At 52.2% G+C, this 19,157-nt stretch overlaps 1 protein-coding gene across 3 annotated transcripts in view; it reads right to left on the minus strand.

Moving 5' to 3' along the window:
• LOC119963708 (calcium and integrin-binding family member 2-like) overlaps positions 1-19,157 on the minus strand; it is a 65,933-nt gene that overhangs the window by 17,406 nt on the left and 29,370 nt on the right. The gene's annotated exons all lie outside the window — the stretch shown is intronic.

Below are 19,157 nucleotides of genomic sequence, written 5' to 3' on the forward strand. Positions count from 1 at the left end.
GCTCCCTTGTGGTAGTGTCACCTCTGGGTGTGTCTTGACTGCCCATTGGTTGTGTCCTATCTTACGGGCCTATTGGTTGAATGTCTGTGTGTCATGATGTCTCTGGTGCTCCCTCTAGTGTTTATTTAGTCCCAGTGTATATTCAATAACCCCTTGTGTATTTACAGTGTCCTAGTGTATCTACATTAACCCCTTGTGTATTTACAGTGATGCATATCACCAGAGGGAGAGGGGGGAAAAAGGGGGGGGGAAGGGAAGGACTGGGGTGGTACACAAGAAGGGAGGGACCGAGGGGAGGGGACACAGGGAAGGAGGGCCAAGCAAGGCTAGAAAAGGAATAGCAATAGGGCTACAAAGTGCTCGGAACAAGGAATCGCTGCAAGCACCCACCCAGTACAGCCTCTGGGCGAAGGGAGACCCCAGAGTGCAGGGGACTACCCGTGCGGTGGACGCACAATGGGCACCCATGTTGGGTGATCCCGGAACAAAGGGAAACCTTGGAGTGCAGGGACCCGACCGCATGGAGAGAGCAGTGACAGCAGCCATGCTGGATGGCCTCCTAACAAAGGGAAACCCCGGAGTGCAGGGACCCGACTGCATGGAGAGAGCAGTGCCAGCGGCCATCCTGGATGGCCCCGGAACAAAGGGAAACCCTGGAGTGCAGGGACCCGACCGCATGGAGAGAGCAGTGACAGCAGCCATGCTGGATGGCCTCCTAACAAAGGGAAACCCCGGAGTGCAGGGACCCGACTGCATGGAGAGAGCAGTGCCAGCGGCCATCCTGGATGCCTCCTAACAAAGGGAAACCCCGGAGTGCAGGGTCCCGACCGCATGGAGAGAGCAGTGACAGCGGCCATCCTGGATGGCCCCAGAACAACAGGAAACCCCGGAGGGCAGGGTCCCGACCGCATGGAGAGAGCAGTGACAGCGGCCATCCTGGATGGCCCCAGAACAACAGGAAACCCCGGAGGGCAGGGTCCCGACCGCATGGAGAGAGCAGTGACAGCGGCCATCCTGGATGGCCCCGGAACAAAGGGAAACCCCGGAGTGCAGGGACCCGACCGCATGGAGAGAGCAGTGACAGCGGCCATCCTGGATGGCCCCAGAACAAAGGGAAACCCCGGAGGGCAGGGTCCCGACCGCATGGAGAGAGCAGTGACAGCGGCCATCCTGGATGGCCCCGGAACAAAGGGAAACCCCGGAGGGCAGCGACGCGTCCACCAGGTAAGTATGGCTAATCCCACAGAAGCGAGGGGGCAGAAGCCCTCCACCAGGATAGTCACCTGCAACGTAAGAGGATTCAACGGCTCAGTGAAAAGATCCACAGTCCTCACCCATGTAAGAAATATGAAGGCCAACATAGTCTTCCTCCAAGACACACACCTGAGAGAGCAGGACCGATTGCGGGTAAGAAAGGGCTGGGTGGGACAAACCTACCATTCCTGCTATGGGACAATACTGATCAGCAAGAGGACGATGTTTAGGACCACAAAGACGGTTAGGACCCAGGGGGACGGTACTGTGGTGAATATAACATGGTAAATTCACACTGTATATTGTAAGCGCAGTAGCGTTACCCGACCACTAGGGGGAGTAGCTCTGGGAATGCTCAGGAGCTTGTACAGGGCTTCACCCTTGGCTCCGCCCTGGACTCCTCCCCCTAGTGCTGCTGTATAAATACCCTTGTCCAGAGTCAGCCTGCAGTTCACAGAGAGTTCATCAACAGGTAACAGGCTGGCTCTGAAGTAAGTTGATTAAAGCCTAGATTCATATCGGAAACTCGTGTCTGGTGAATTTTTTGGTTCCATCAGGTACGTCATGGTCAGCGGGGCCCTGGAAGGGGCACCGGTAGTACTAGTTAACATGTACGCGCCCAACTGAGACGACACGAGCTTCATCAAGAAGACCATGGCATAAATCTCTGACAAAATGACGCCCTGGCTAATCATGGAGGGGGCAACTTCAACTGTGTACAGGATCCAACAACTGACAGATCAAACCCCAAAACGGGGAAAACCTCAAGCATGGCAAGGGAACTTGTTCACTTTATGGAACAGATGGGAGCAGTTGACCCCTGGAGGTTCACCCACCCGAGGAGATGGAGTTCTCCTTCTTCTCCCCAGTACACAGCGTATACACCAGAATTGACTTCTTTGTGGTGGGGAAAACGGTGCTTCCGGGAATAGACAAAGTAGAATACTCCTCAATTATGATATCAGATCACGCCCCACACTACATGGACGTGAGGCTGGAGACGGACAGGGCCCAACGCCCCACATGGAGGTTGGACGTTGCCCTACTTGCTGGTATGGCCTTCAACGAAAAGATATTGCGGGCCATAGCAGAGTACATGGAGAACAACCAGAACGGGGAGGTCTCACCCTCCACGTTCTGGGAAGTGCTAAAGGCCGTGCTAAGAGAAGAAATCATCACTTTCAAAGCGCAAAGAGATAGGAAAGGGTGGCTAGGCAGCAGCTGGTCGACTCCATACTGGAGGTAGACCGTAAATACTCCGAGGCCCCGACCGTAGAGCTCCTGGCGGAGAGGAAAGAGTTTCAAAGGAACTTTGATCTGCTCTCCACCAGGAAAGCAGTGCTTCAACTCCGCCAGGCATGCGGGGCCCTGTACGAACACGGAGACAAAGCCAGCCGCCTGTTGGCACACCAGCTGAGAAGCAGGCAGCCACCAGAGAAATTGCACAAATCAGGGATACTAGAGGCACATTAGAAACAGAACCAGAAAAGATCAACAAAACCTTCAAGGCCTTCTACCAAGTGTTGTATACCTCAGAGCCCCCAATGGGAGAGTCCGGGATGAAACGGTTCCTTGGTGGACTGGACATTCCAGTCGTGGGGGAGGGCAGGAAACGGGACCTGGAAGCACCATTAGCACTGGGAGAGATCATGGACAGCACTAGCTCCATGCAGGCTGAGAAGGCCCCGGGACCAGATGGGTTTCCGGCGGACCTCTAGAAAAGATTTGCGACAGCAATGGCCCCGCACCTGCGGGAGATGTTCACAGACCCGCTAGCTAGGGGCACAGTGCCACCCACGCTAGCTCAGACCTAAGAAAGATAAAGAACCAACAGAATGTGGGTCATACAGACTCATCTCACTGCTGAATGCAGATGCCAAAATACTGGCCACAATCCTAGCCAAAAGGCTAGAAGACTCCGTACCAGAGGTGGTGGCAGAGGACCAGACGGGCTTTGTCAAAGGTAGACAGCTTACCTCGAACATCAGGCGCTTGCTGAACGTGATAATGATCCCTCCGGGGAGAGAGTACCAGAGGTGATCGTCTCCCTAGACGCAGAAAAGGCCTTCGACAGAGTCGAATGGAAATAGCTCATAGAGGTACTGGAGCAGTTCGGGCTTAGAACAGGGTTCACCTCCTGTACAACATCTCCTATACAACGCTCCCTTGGCGAGCGTACGGACCAACAATACCAATTCCCAATACTTCCAGCTGCTCAGGGGCACCAGACAAGGATGCCCACTGTCCCCGCTGCTGTTCGCTCTAGCGATCGAGCCACTAGCAACTGTGCTCAGAGCAGCAAAAAGCTGGAGGGGGATCCGAAGAGGCAGCAGAGAGCACTGAGTCTCACTCTATGCAGATGACCTACTCCTCTACATTTCGGACCCACAAAGCAGCATGGACGGGATCATCGCGCTCCTGAAAGAGTTTGGCGCCTTCTCAGGCTACAAACTCAACATGAGCAAAAGCGAGATCTTCCCGGTACACCCACAAGTAGGGGGGCAGCACTAACGGGACTGCCGTTTAAACAAGCCCGACACAAATTCCGCTACCTGGGGATCCAAATAGCTCATGACTGGAAAGGGATCCACAAATGGAACCTCACCAGTCTGACAGAGTGTGGTGAATTATAAACACTAATAATCCACACTGTATTGTACAACATGTGTTGAGCCTGTACCTTGTACTAGATCATGTGTAGTTGCGCGGCTCTACCCATAGGGGGAGATGAGGAGCGTGTACTGGGCTACACCCTTGGCTCTGCCCATGGCTCCGCCCATGGCTCCTCCCCCTAACCGGAAGTATAAAGGTTGCTGTTGTGAGCCTGCCTGCCAGTTCATCTAGAGTTCATCTCATCACAGGCAGGCTCTGTTGTAAGACGATTAAAACCACTGTTCGCTTCTAACCATGTGTCGCGTGAATTAATGGTCTCATCAATTTAAACATCTTAAGAAACAGTAAGGAATGACCATGGAATCAGCCCTCAAACCTGATCGACTGGGACTCGACCCACAGGATGCAGAAGCGAAAGAAATCTTTTCACACTGGCTCGAATGTTTTAAGGCCTAACTGGCTGAAGCAAGCACTACAGAAACTACGGAGGAGCAGAAACTCAGCCTACTGCACGCAAGGGTGAGCCATCGTATATCTACTCAACTTAATTGTACCGGCTCATATACAGAGGCCCTGGCCCTAATCGACAGAATGTACGTGAGGCCCGTCAATGAGGTCTACGCGCGCCACGTTTTTACTACTCGCCGCCAGCGACCCACAGAATCGCTAGAAGAACTCCTAAGAGACTTAAAAACCTTATCCCGGGACTGTAATTACCAAGCTGTAAATGCTGCAGAACATAGGGAACTCGCTGTCCGCGATGTATTTGTTGCAGGCCTCAGATCCAATTACATGCGCCAGCGGTTGCTTGAGAAGTGGGCCCAAAATTTATAGGACACTGTAGAACTTGCCACTACTATGGAGGTCTCGTTCCGCAGCCTCACCTCGTTCCCCGCGGACTCCGCGACCCCGTCATGGGCCCCCAACCAGAGACTACGCCAGGCCTGCGCCTCGTGGCCACCCAGCCACTATGCTACTCCAGCCTGCCACTTTTGTGGCCAGCCCCAACACCCACGGCAGCACTGCCCGGCCCACAACGCGACCTGCAGCAGCTGCAGTCGCAAAGGACAATATGCCAGATTATGTCTGGCGAAGAAAGCTCCAGCCTCAAACCCACCCGCAGCCCAGAGCACCCGCTCCCTGAATTCGCAGGCCCTCAGGCTCCGTAACGACACGGCCTGTACTCCGACACCGCCCCCACCCAGCACGTGCGACCCATGGGGGCCGCCATCCTGGCAAACACCCACCACGCGGCCGGCCACGTGCGACACATGGGGGCCGCCATCTTGGACACCATCTTCCTTCCGCCCACCACGTGCGATCCACGGGGGTGGCCATTTTGGGCTCCATCCTCTCCAAACTCAGCAATCCAGATCGAAGACTGCGACCTCAGCGGGCATTCATCACGGGCCACTCCAGCACAGCTGATCGAGCCACCGACTACCCACAACACAGCGCAGTCACGTTGGACCAGTCGCGTCCGAAACACCTCCGCAACTCCATGATGACTGTTAAAATCAACGGGTACAGTACACCGTGCCTCTTCGACTCCGGGAGCACCGAGAGCTTCGTACACCCAGATCTGGTAAGACGCTGTTCGCTCCCTGTTTTTCCTGCACGGCAAACTATCTTCCTCGCTTTGGGCTCCCACTCTGTTCACCTACAAGGGCGCACCATCGCGTCCCTAACGATCTAAGGCGCTAGCTACTCTCATTTTCAACTATACGTCCTGCCCGAACTCTGCGCCCCACTCTTACTGGGACTCGACTTCCAGTGTAACCTCAAAAGTCTCACCCTCAGCTTCGGATGACCCCTACCCCTACTCACTATCTGCAGCCTAGCCAAACTGCGAATCTCCCCCCCTCCACTCTTTGCCAATCTCACTCCGGACTGTAAACCCGTAGCCACTCGCAGCAGGCGGTACATCCTGCAGGACAGGGTGTTTATCAGAACCGAGGTCCGGAGGCTCCTACGTGAGGGGATCATAGAGGCCAGTAACAGCCCCTGGAGAGCTCAGGTGGTGGTCGTCAAGACCGGGGGAAAATTCCGCATGGTCGTAGACTATAGTCAGACCATTAATCGGTTTACGCTCCTCGATGCGTACCCCCTCCCCAGGATTGCAGACATGGTGAATCAGATCGCCCAGTATCGTATTTTCTCCACAATGGATCTGATGTCTGCATACCACCAGCTCCCAATCCGCCCGGAGGACCGCCACTACACGGCGTTTGAGGCCGACGGCCGCCTCTTCCATTTCCTCCGGGTTCCCTTTGGCGTCACGAACGGGGTCTCGGTGTTCCAACGAGCAATGGACCGAATGGTGGACCAGTACGGGCTGCGGGTCACGTTTCCGTACTTGGATAACGTCACCATCTGCGGCTATGACCAGCAGGACCACGAAGCAAACCTCCATCAATTTCTCCAGACGGCCCAGAAACTCAACCTCACTTACAACATGGAGAAATGCGTTTTCCGCATGACCAGGCTAGCCATCCTCGGCTATGTCGTGGAAAACGGAGTCCTGGGCCCCGCCCCGGAACCGTATGCACCCCTTCTTTGAACTCCCTCTCCCTCATTGTCCCAGGGCCCTCAAACGGTGTCTGGGATTCTTTTCATACTATGCCCAGTGGGTCCCTCAATATGCGGACAAAGCCCGCCCACAATTTAAGGCCACACATTTCCCCCTGTCGGCTGCGGCTCACCAGGCCTTCAACTGCACCAAGGAGGACATTGCCAAAGCGGCCATGCGGGCGGTGGATGAATCCGTCCCTTTTTAGGTTGAGAGCGATGCCTCAGAGGTCGCTCTTTCAGACACATTGAATCAGGCAGGGAAACCAGTCGCATTTTTCTCCCGAACCCTCTCCGCTTCAGAAATTCGACACTCCTCAGTCGAAAAGGAAGCACAAGCCAATGTGGAGGCTGTACATTACCGGAGGCACTACCTCACAGGTAGAAGGTTCACCCTCATCACCGACCAAAGATCGGTTGCCTTCATGTTTGACAACTCGCAAAGGGGCAAAATTAAAATTGATAAAATCCTGAGGTGGAGGATCGAACTCTCCACCTACAAATACGATATCATGTATCGACTGGGAAAGCTCAACGAGCCCCTAGATGCCCTGTCCCGCGACACGTGCGCCAGCACGCAGAGCGACCGCCTGAAAGCCATCCACAATGACCTCTGCCACCCGGGGGTCACCCGGCTCGCCCACTACGTCAAAGCCCGAAATCTGCCTTTCTCCACTGAGGAGGTAAAAGCCATCACCAGGGATTTCCCAATCTGTGCGGAGCGCAAACCGCACTTCTATAGACCAGACAGGGCCCATCTGGTCAAGACTTCCCGGCCCTTTGAACGCCTCGCCATCAATTTCAAAGGGCCACTTCCCTCGAATAATCGGAATGTGTACTTCCTGAATGTCATCGACGAGTTCTCCTGCTTCCCTTTTGCTATCCCGTGCGCCGATATGACCTCCCACACAGTCATTAGGGCCCTGCATAGTGTCTTCACCCTGTTCGGTTTCCCCAGTTACATACACAGCGACCGGGGTTCGTCCTTCATGAGCGACGCGCTGCGTCAGTACCTGCTCGACAAGGGCATCGCCTCGAGCAGGACTACCAGCTATAACCCCAGGGGGAACGGGCAGGTGCAGAGGGAGAATGCGACGGTCTGGAAGACCGTCCTACTGACCCTCCGGTCCAGGAATCTCCCGGTTTCCCATTGGCAGGAAGTCCTCCCCGATGCGCTCCACGCTATTAGGTCCCTCCTATGTACCGCCACCAACCAGACACCTCACGAGCGGCTCTTTGTTTTTTCCAGGGGCACTACCACGGGGGCCTCGCTCCCAGCATGGTTGACAATACCGGGCCCGGTACTCCTCCGGAAGCACGTCAGGGCACACAAAACTGACCCACTCGTAGAAAGAGTGCTTCTACTACACGCAAACCCCCAATACGCCTTCATAGAGTACCCTGAAGGCCGTCAGGACACTGTATCCCTCCGGGACCTAGCGCCGGCAGGATCGAATCCCACCACTACCACCACCGAGGTACCCCTCACACTACACCCCACCCAACTCGTCGCATCCCACGCCCCCGCACCTACAGGGTCGCTACACATGTTCCGCGCACCCGCGCCCACAAGCTTCCAGCGCCCCCAGTCCCCAGTCGAACCAGACGGGTACGAAGCTCGGACAGAATCACACCTGGAGTCCGCCATCGTACCCCAACCAATCGTGTTCGTCCATCCACCAGAAGAGGCTGCAATCCCGGTGCTCCACTGATCACAACGGACAACTCGACCACCGGACAGACTCAATTTGTAAGCCATCATCCCCGCCGGACTTGATTTTTTCACAAGGGGTGAATGTGGTGAATTATAAGAACATAAGAACATAAGAACTAGGAGCAGGAGTAGGCCATCTGGCCCCTCGAGCCTGCTCCGCCATTCAATTAGATCATGGCTGATCTTTTGTGGACTCAGCTCCACTTTCCGGCCCGAACACCATAACCCTTAATCCCTTTATTCTTCAAAAAACTATCTATCTTTACCTTAAAAACATGTAATGAAGGAGCCTCAACTGCTTCACTGGGCAAGGAATTCCATAGATTCACAACCCTTTGGGTGAAGAAGTTCCTCCTAAACTCAGTTCTAAATCTACTTCCCCTTATTTTGAGGCTATGCCCCCTAGTTCTGCTGTCACCCGCCAGTGGAAACAACCTGCCCGCATCTATCCTATCTATTCCCTTCATAATTTTAAATGTTTCTATAAGATCCCCCCTCATCCTTCTAAATTCCAACGAGTACAGTCCCAGTCTACTCAACCTCTCCTCATAATCCAACCCCTTCAGCTCTGGGATTAACCTAGTGAATCTCCTCTGCACACCCTCCAGCGCCAGTACGTCCTTTCTCAAGTAAGGAGACCAAAACTCAAGTAAGGAGACCAAAACTCAAGTAAGGAGACCAAAACTCAAGTAAGGAGACCAAAACACTATGAACACTAATAATCCACACTGTATTGTACAACATGTGTTGAGCCTGTACCTTGTACTAGATCATGTGTAGTTGCGCGGCTCTACCCATAGGGGGAGATGAGGAGCGTGTACTGGGCTCCACCCTTGGCTCCGCCCATGGCTCCTCCCCTAACCGGAAGTATAAAGGTTGCTGTTGTGAGCCTGCCTGCCAGTTCATCTAGAGTTCATCTCGTCACAGGCAGGCTCTGTTGTAAGATGATTAAAACCACTGTTCGCTTCTAACCATGTGTCGCGTGAATTGATGGTCTCATCACAGAGGAAGTAAAAAAGGATCTGCAAAGATGAAACACACTCCCACTCTCCCTCATAGGGAGAGTCCAGATGATCAAAATGAACGTACTGCCCAGGTACCTCTTCCTACTTAGATCCATTCCGCTGTACATCCGCAAGGCCTTTTCCAAAGCACAAGACAAATTAATCATGGCATTCGTATGGGGCTGGAAGAATGCTAGGATCCCAAAGAAGGTCCTACAAAAAACAAAATCCAGGCCCTCCCAAACCTACAATTCTACCACTGGGCAGCGACGGCCGAGCGAATAAGGGGGTGGATCCAGGATCCAGAAGCCAAGTGGGTGCGCGCGGAGGAGGCCTCCTGCGTGGGGACCTCCCTCCGGGCCCTCGCCATAGCAGCACTCCCATCCCCACCCAAAAAACACTCCAGCAGCCCGGTGGTGATAGCCACCCTCCAGTCCTGGAACCAACCACGGCAGCAATTTGGCCTGATCAAAATGTTGGACAAAGCTCCCATCTGCAACAACCATAGGTTCACACCAACGCTGACTGACGCCACCTTCAAAAGGTGGGGACAGGACAGAGGGACACTGACAGTCAGGGACCTATACACGGACGGCAGGATCGCAACACTGGACAAACTGGCGGAGAAATTCCAGCTAGCCAGGGGGAACGAGCTAAGGTATCTGCAACTCAAAAACTTCCTACGAAAGGAGACAAGGACATACCCACAACCGCCACGACAGACATTACTGGAAGAGTTACTGGACGCAAGCATACTAGATAAAGGAAACTGTGGCGACATGTATGACTGACTGGTAGAAAGGGCTGTCACCGTACTGGACGCAACAAGAAAGAAATGGGAGGACAACCTGGGGATTGAGATAGGGTGGGGACTCTGTAGTGAAGCACTGCATAGGGTCAACTCCACCTCCACGTGCGCAAGGCTCAGTCTGACGCAGCTAAAAGTGGTATATAGAGCCCATTCAACAAGAACCCGTATGAGTAGGTTCTTCCCGGAGGTGGAGGATAGATGTGAACAGTGCCAAGGAGGCCTGGCCAACCACGCCCACATGTTCTGGTCTTGCCCCAGACTTGCAGGGTATTGGACAGCCTTCTTCGAGGCAATGTCCAAAGTGGTGGGGGTGAGGATGGAGCCATGCCCGAAAGTGGCAGTCTTCGGAGTCTCAGACCAGCCAGATATATCCCTGGGGAGGAGGGCGGACGCCCTTGCCTTTGCCTCCCTGATCGCCCGCCGTAGAATCCTGTTTGGCTGGCGGTCAGCAGCACCACACAGAGCTGAAGACTGGCTGTCCAACCTCTCAGAATCTCTCCAAATGGAGAAAATCAAATTCGCCATCCGAGGGTCAGACAACGGCTTCCACAGAACGTGGGAGCCATTCACCTAATTGTTCTGGGACCTGTTTGTGGCCAATTAACAAGCAGAAAGAATAGCCGGGTGGCCAAGAATTAGGGGAAAGTAGTCAAGGCATGAAAGGGAGGGATAGACCAGGGGTTGGGGGAACAGCTAAACCGAAGAGAAAATAAAGGCGAACCACAGGTGAAGGGGAGGGGGCAGAAGCCGGGGGGACGGGGGGGAAGAGGGAGGAGACTGTGAACAATAGAGGAGAACCAGGGAGGTGGGGGGGGGAGGTAGGGAAATGATAGCCGGAAGGTGGGCACGGGAAACGATAACAAACTTGGCATCTACAGGAATAGAGAACAAGGCGAATACAGGGGAAAGACAGGAGGAACGGCTGAAGGGGAGGTGAGCGCGAGATGACAACGGCAGCGAAATCCGTCCGGGAGAAGCAAGTGACAACACCAACACTAGACCCATTCGAGTATCGCCCTCTGTAATTGTTTCTCCAGCACCCAAATGTATCTGTACTTTCCCAGATCCACCCCCCCCCCCCCACCCCCCCCCCCCCCCCACCCCCCCACACACACAAACAGGTGCCTATTTATGTGTTGTAAATAATTTTGCCAATTGTACAGACTGGCTGCTGTTGAGCTTGTGCATAATACCTTACCAGTTACTTTATTTTATTTTTTATTTATTTTTTATTATTACTTTTTTTTTGGTATATTTGTGTGTGCCCTTCTCTTCTATATATATATATCTTATTCTGTGTACATAACGGTAAATATACTTTGTTCAAAGACCGAATAAAAAACATTTATATTAAAAAAAACTTCTCCACCCTGTATCTCAGTGTGGCTGGGGACTTGGTGGGAGTTCCTGTATCTTGAGAATGTTAGGTTCACCTTGAGTGGTGGGGGGGGGGGGGGGGGGGGGGTTGGGTGATTGAGGGGTTCCATAAGAGAAGGGGTCTGTTGGTCTGTTTATTCTTCACTTTAAAGAGTTGGTCACTGATATGTTGGGCTGGCTGGGTCGATGTGGACTGCACTTGATGCAGTGTAACGAGAGACAGACTTCCAACACTTGATGAGATGCAACACGATTTTATTTAACATCTAAACTATTATACATGTTCAACTGTGGGTTGACACTATGTTGACTTGAATGGAGACCTGGTACTAGCCGGACCAGACTTACTGACTACCACATGGTGTTTACTTGGCTTGCTCACGGGCTCTGACTGTCTCAGAGGCTGGGTCCCGAGAGAGCGGGAAAACTGGTGCCGTTTGGCTTTATAGTGGTCGTGTCCTGTCTGGTGATTGTCTGTTCTGTTCTGTGTGCTTACTGGTCATCCTGTGTGTCAATCACTGTCTGTCTGCACTCCATTATATACATAGATGTATATTGTGACATCTCCCCCCCGCTTTTTTTTCTTTTTACATTGTTTGTGTTCAGATAATAAATAGCAAGGTGCATGTGCGTGTGGACATATATATGTGCGTGACTATACACAGAATGTGCTCAAATGTACTTATATACATAGGAAGGTGTTGCTAGTGCAGATATAGGGCAGATGAAACGGTGGAAACGATATTTACAGACGTCAAAACGATGAGGTAACAAAGTTGTGCAAACTTTCAGTCTATAAGTTTAGCCTCTATGGCGGGCGACGAATTCTGGTTGACCGCCTCAAGGGTGGATCAGGGGCCGACTGCACTTGGATAGGCGGGACTGCCGCCAATGCGGTGGTCGCAGAGGTCGGCAGGATTGCTGGTAGATCGGTGGCTTCGTGGCAGGGTGCGTCCGGAGGAAGCATTGTGGGAGGCGGGACATTATGGTCGGGTGGCGGGCGTGGAACTCTGCGCAGTGCCCGTCTGTTGCGTCGTGGGAAGGAGCCATCAGCCATGCGGATGCGGAACGATCTCGGGGCCACTTGCTTGACCACCACAGCTGTGGTGGACCAGCCGCCGTCAGGTAGCTGTACACAAACACGATCATTTGGGACCATCCGGGGAGATCCATGGCGTGAGCGTCGTATGCTAATTTCTGTTGGGCCCGAGACTGCTGCATATTTTATATGACCGTGAGGTTGTCAAGGTCTGGAACATGAATGGCTGGAACCGTTGTTTGCAGAGTGCGATCCATGAGCATCTGCGCTGGAGACAACCCAGTGGACAGCGGGGTCGCTCTGTATGCCAACAACGCCAGGTTGAAGTCGGAGCCTGAGTCTGCAGCCTTGCATAGTAATCTTTTGACAATATGGACCCCTTTCTCGGCCTTCCCGTTTGACTGCGGGTAGTGGGGGCTGGAGGTGACATGACAAAATTTGTTTAGCCGGGCAAACTCAGACCACACCTGGCTGTAAAAACAGGGACCGTTGTCACTCATCACCGTGAGTGGTATCCCATGTCTGGCAAATGTTTCTTTTGCATGCCTTACTCACCGCCACCGACGTAAGGTCGGACAGTTTCACTACTTCGGGGTAATTGGAGAAGTAGTCGACCAGGAGGACATAGTCACGCCCCTTGGCGTGGAAAAGGTCGACATCGACTTTGGACCATGGGGAGGTCACTATCTCATGTTGCTGCAGAGTTTCTCTAGGTTGAGCTGGCTGAAATTTCTCACATGTAGGGCAGTTGAGGACCGTGTTGGCAACGTCCTGGCTGATGCCTGGCCAGTAGACTGCCTCCCGAGCTCTGCATCGACATTTCTCGACCCCCAGGTGTCCCTCATGGATTTGGCCGAGCACCATAGCTCGCATTCTCTGCAGAATCACGATTCTATCGAGCTTCATGAGGATGCCGTCCACCACCGTCAGGTTGTCCTTGATGTTGTAAAACTGGGGACACTGTCCCTTCTGCCATCCATTCGTGAGGTGCTGCATCACCCACTGGAGCAGAGGATCCTTGGCCGTTTCCTCACGAATTTGAACGACCCTCTCATCAGAGGCCGGAAAGTTGGAGGCACACAATTGCACCGCGCATTGATTTGGCAGACAAAGTCAGTTTGCTCACACGGTGTGGTTATAGACCTCGAAAGGGCATCTGCAACAATGAGTTATTTGCCTGGAGTGCAGACAAGTTCAAAATCGTAGCGACGTAGCTGATGTACCATCAATTGGACGCGAGGCACGATGCAAGTCCAAACTTAGGCTTTAATCAGCTAGATGTTAGCCCGGTGGTCGACTACAGAGAAAGGCCGACCGCCGGGAACTCTGGGTACCTATACGCCACCTCGGAGGCAGGGTCTACTTGCCTCTCGACCAATTGGTGAGCAGTCACATGACTAGTCCCAGCCAATCAAACGAGAGGCACATGACCAGCCAGAGCCAATGGGAAACCAGTGCTCTGCACCAATGGCAGTGCTCCCATTCATACCACCACAGTAGCTCGAGAAGGATTTGTTTGTAACAGGGTGTCATGTCGTTTAAGTCCTTCTGGATGATGTGGACTAATGGCCTGTGGTCCGTCTCAACCGTGATTTTTGGGAGGCCATACACATAGTCGTGAAACTCGTCAATTCCCGTTAGGAGGCCCAGGCATTCCTTCTCAATTTGAGCATACCATTGTTCAGTGGGCGTCATGGCTCTGGAGGCATATGCAACTGGGGCCCAGGAGGAGGAGTCATCCCGTTGGAGGGGCACTGCCCCAATACCGTCCTGGCTTGTGTCAGTGGATATTTTGGTCTCCTTGGTAGGATCAAAAAATGTCAGAACCGGGGCTGTGGTGAGTTTTGCCCTCAGATCACGCCATTCTTTCTCATGAGCGGGCAGCCACTGGAATTCCGTCGACTTTCTGACGAGATGGCGGAGGGCTCTGGTGTGGGATGCCATGTTGGGAATGAACTTCCCGAGGAAGTTGACCATCCTGAGAAAGCAGAGGATCACCTTCTTGTCCTCTTGGGTCTTCATGGCGTTGATCGCCGAAACCTTGTCAGCATCTGGCCGCACGCCTTGCTGCGAGGTGTGGTCACCAAGGAATTTGATGTCTGAATGACCGAACGAGCACTTGGCCCTGTTGAGTCGGATGCCATGCTCGTAGATTCTGTGGAATACCTGCTTGAGGCAATCGATTTGTTCTTGAGGAGTTGTGGATCAGATTATGACATCGTCAACATACACACGCACCCCCTCGATGCCCTCCATCATCTGTTCCATGATGCGGTGAAATATCTCTGAGGTAGAGATGATGCCAAAAGGCATTTGGTTGTAGCAGTAGCGACCGAACGGGATATTGAATGTACACAGCTTGCGACTGGATGCGTCCAGCTGTATTTGCCAGAACCCCTTGGAGGTGTCCAGCTTCGTAAAGAATTTGGCATGAGCCAACTCGCTGGTTAACTCTTCTCGTTTTAGTATCGGATAATGCTCCCGCATGATGTTGCGGTTTAGATCTTTGGGGTCCATGCAGATTCGAAGCTCCCCTGACGGCTTCTTGACGCAGACCATGGAGCTGACCCAGTCCGTGGGTTCTGTGACCTTTGATATGATGCCCTGGTCCTGGAGGCCCTGCAACTGCTGTTTGAGGCGATCCTTGAGGGGTGCCGGCACCGGCGTGGTGCGTGAACCATAGGGGTGGCGTTTGGTTTGAGCAGGATTTTGTATCGGTACGGGAGTGTGCCATTCCATCGAACACGCTGTGATACTGCATGATGATGTCATCAATTTCAGCCTGGAAGTTTTCATCAGGTGAGGCCGTTACCTGTGCGGATGACATGGTGTGGACTCGCTAAACCAGGTTCAGGAGTTTGCAGACCCAAGCACCGAGCAGGGATGCTCTGTCAGGTCCTACAATCTCAAACCGCAGCGTCGCTTTAAATGATTTATTGGAAACTCCGAGTTGGCATGAGCCACCGGCAGCTATGGCATTGCCATTGTAGTCAAGGAGCTGGCAGGCCGGTGGAAGAATGCTTGGTCTGACGCAGATGGTATTGAGATCGGATTTCGAGATGAGGTTCGCTGATGCGCCGGTGTCCAGTTTGAACCGGATGCGAGCCTTGTTGACTGTGAGGACAGCACACCACTCGTCGTCGGGATCCACGCCTAGGATCGGGAGGTGCTTCACTATCTTGGAGAAATGATGTGGAGATGCCGGCGTTGGACTGGGGTGAGCACAGTAAGAAGTCTTACAACACCAGGTTAAAGTCCAACAGGTTTGTTTCAAACACGAGCTTTCGGAGCACAGCTCCTTCTTCAGGTGAATGGGGTATTCACCGGGTATTCACCTGGTATGGGGTTTTGAGGCACTCAGCATCAGGATCTGTTGGGCTGTCGGGATCAGAATCTGGCACGGCCTGCTGTATTGAACAGCTGCTTCTGCACCATGGCTGGGATTGCTGGATGCTGGGCAGTGAAGCTGATCTGCAAAGGGCTGCGTAGTGGCCAAGCTTGCCACACTGTAGACACCGTCGTGATTTTGCCGGACATTGCCGCTTTAAATGGGCGGAGCCACAATTCGGATATGTCATGATGCCAACGTCAGCGCGTTCCGTGCGCCAACGCACATACGCAGTGCGGTCGAATGATGTACGCACCTGCGCAGGCTGATCTTCTGCCTCGCCGTCCCCTCGGTCATGGCGCGCATGCGCAGGGCCTGGGAAAAGCGCGCAAAATGGCCACTCTCGTCGATACTTAGGCCCTGCATTTGTGCGATGGCCTGCACCTGTTCCGCCTCGTGGGAGGTTAGCTTTACCGTTTCTGCCGCCCTGATGTGGGAGTACCGATTGTTAGCGTGCTCATGGACAACGCACGTTTCGATGGCGATGGTGAGGGTGAGCTGCGTGACTTTCAGGAGCTGTTGGCAAAGGGAATCGGAGTGGACCCCGAAAACGATCTGATCCCGGATCATGGAATCAGTTGTCGAGTCACAGTTACATGACTGCGCGAGGATGCGGAGATGGGTTAAAAAGGATTGAAAAGGTTCATCCTTACCCTGAAGCCTCTGCTGGAAAATGTACCGTTCAAAGCTCTCATTCACCTCAATGTCGCAGTGGCTGTTGAACTTCAGCAGGACTGTTTTAAATTTCGTCTTGCTTCGCCTTCAGCGAATGTAAGGGAGTTGTAGATGTGGATGGCTTGGTCCCCGGCTGTGGAGAGGAATAGTGCGATCTTCCTGGCATCTGATGTGGCCTCGAGGTCGGTTCTGTTTGAAGATCTTACAATTTGCACCGAGGTTGCCGACGATGCGGAGCTGCAGAGGAGGGCGGATGTTTTCCATGTCACTGGATGGCTGTTTGCTGGTCACCGCTGATTCACTCAAGGTAGGTCCGTCAATTTTCAGTATCACTACCTGATACCATGATGTGTCAGGCAGGCTGGGCCGATGTGGACTGCACTTGATGCAGTGTAGTGAGAGACAGACTTCCAACACTTGATGAGATGCAACACGATTTTATTTAACATCTAAACTATTTTACATGTTCAACTGTGGGTTGACACTATGCTGACTTGAATGGAGACCTGACACTAGCCTGACCAGACTTACTGACTACCACATGGTGTTTGCACTGGCTAGCTCACGAACTCTGACTGTCTCAGAGGCTGGGTCCAGAGAGCGCGGGAAACCTGGTGCCCTCTGGCTTTATAGTGGTCGTGTCCTGTCTGGTGATTGGCTGCTCTGTTCTGTGTGCTTACTGGTCATACTGTGTGTCAATCACGGCCTGTCTGCACTCCATTATAGACATAGATGTATATTATGACAGTCACCATCAGCCACAAAGAAGAGGGGGAGTTTGGGAGGAGGGCAGGAATGTGGGGGTTATTCTTCGAGTCATATGTGTGTTGGTTTGTAGAATGGGGGGATTCTTGGGAGGTTTTTTTCTTTGTGTTGTTTTATTATCTGTATAAAATGTGACAAACCGATAAAAATATATTTTTTAAAAAATGGATCTGGGGGAACTTTTATGCCAGCATATAAAAGGTCCTACAAAAGGTCCTGGACTTAATTTTAGGTAACAAAGCTGGGCAAGTGGTTGAAGCATCAATAGGGGAGCTTTTAGCAGAAAGCGATTAGAACTCTATGAGGTTCAAGACTGCTATGAAAAGGTACAAGGATGGGCCTGAAATCAAAGAACTAAACTGGGGGAAGGCCGATTTTAATAAGATCAGATATGAATGGCCAGATTGGACTGGGAGCAGACATTTTAGGTAAATCTGTAACAGAACAGTGCGACACATTCAAGAAGGAAATAGGGAGAGTACAGGGCCAACATGTTCCAATCAAGAAATGGGTGGGACCAACAAATCCAGTGAACCCTGGATATCAAGGGATATCCGGCATTGGATAAGGAGAAAATGGGAGGCTTATGGAAAATATTGAGAGCTCAAAACAGCAGAAACCCAAGAGGATTATAGAATGTGTAAGAGGGAACTTAAAAAGGAAACGCGGAGATCAAAAAGGGACATGAAAGGATACTGTCAGGTAAAATAAAGGAAAATCTTAAGTTGTTTTACAAGTCTATCAAAGAGAAAAGGACAACTAGGGAAAGAGAGACAATTAAGGACCACAGTGAGAATTTGTGTGTGGAGCCGGAGGATGGAGGTAGGGTTCTAAATGAATACTTTGTGGTGGTGTCTACCAGAGAGAGTGATATAAATCAGGGAGAAGTACTGTGATAAAATTAAAGAAATTAACATAGACAGAGAGATGGTTCTGAGTGGTCTGGCAGGCTTAAAAGTGGACAATTTTCCAGGGCCAGGTGAAATGTATCCCAGGCAGTTGAGTGAGACAAGGGGAGAAATAATAGGGATGCTGGCAATAATTGTCAATTCCTCTCTGGCCACAGGTAAGGTGCCAGAGGACTGGAGGATAGCCGATGTGGTAACATTGTTAGATGGTCATGCTAAATGGCCCTTTAATGTTTTTTTAAATTCATTTACAGGATGTGGGCATTGCTGGTTAGGCCAGCATTTATTGCCCATCCCTAGTTGCCCTTCAGAAGGTGGTTGTGAGCTGCCTTCTTGAACTGCTGCAGTCCTTGAGGTGTAGGTAAACCCACAGTGCTGTTAGGGAGGGAGTTCCAGGATTTTGCCCCAGGAACAGTGAAGGAACGACGCTATATTTCCAAGTCAAGGTGGTGAGTGTCCAAAGGTTAGGTAGAATTACAGGAATAGGGTGGTAGAGTGGGCTAGGTAGGGTGCTCTTTCGGAGGATCGGTGCAGACTCGATGGGTCAAATGGCCTCCTTCTGCATTGTAGGGGTTCTATGGTTCTATTATTCAAGAAAGGGATAAACCGGGGAATTACAGGTCAGTCAGTCGAATCAAGTGGTGGGAAAACTATTGGAAGCAATTCTGAGACACAAAATGATCTGCATTTCGAGAGGCAGAGATTGGTCAAGAACAGTCAGCATGGTTTTGTCCAGCGGAGGTCATGTCTGACCAACTTGATTGAATTTTTCGAAGAGGTGACCAGGTGTGTAGATGAGGGCAATGCATTTGAAGTAGTCTATTGGAGTTCAGCAAGATTTTTGATAAGGTTCCACATGGGATACTGATAGTGAAGGTAAGAATCCACGGGATCCAAGGAAATTTAACAAATTGGATCCAGAATTGGCTGAATGACAGGAAGCAGAGGATGATGGTCGAGGGATGTTTTTCTCACTGGAAGCCTGTGTGCAGTGGGGTCCCGCAGGGATAAATGTTGGTGCCCTTGATGTTTTTGGTTTAT

Source organism: Scyliorhinus canicula, chromosome 3 (genome assembly GCF_902713615.1).
Source record: "Scyliorhinus canicula chromosome 3, sScyCan1.1, whole genome shotgun sequence".
Lineage (NCBI taxonomy): Eukaryota > Metazoa > Chordata > Chondrichthyes > Carcharhiniformes > Scyliorhinidae > Scyliorhinus > Scyliorhinus canicula.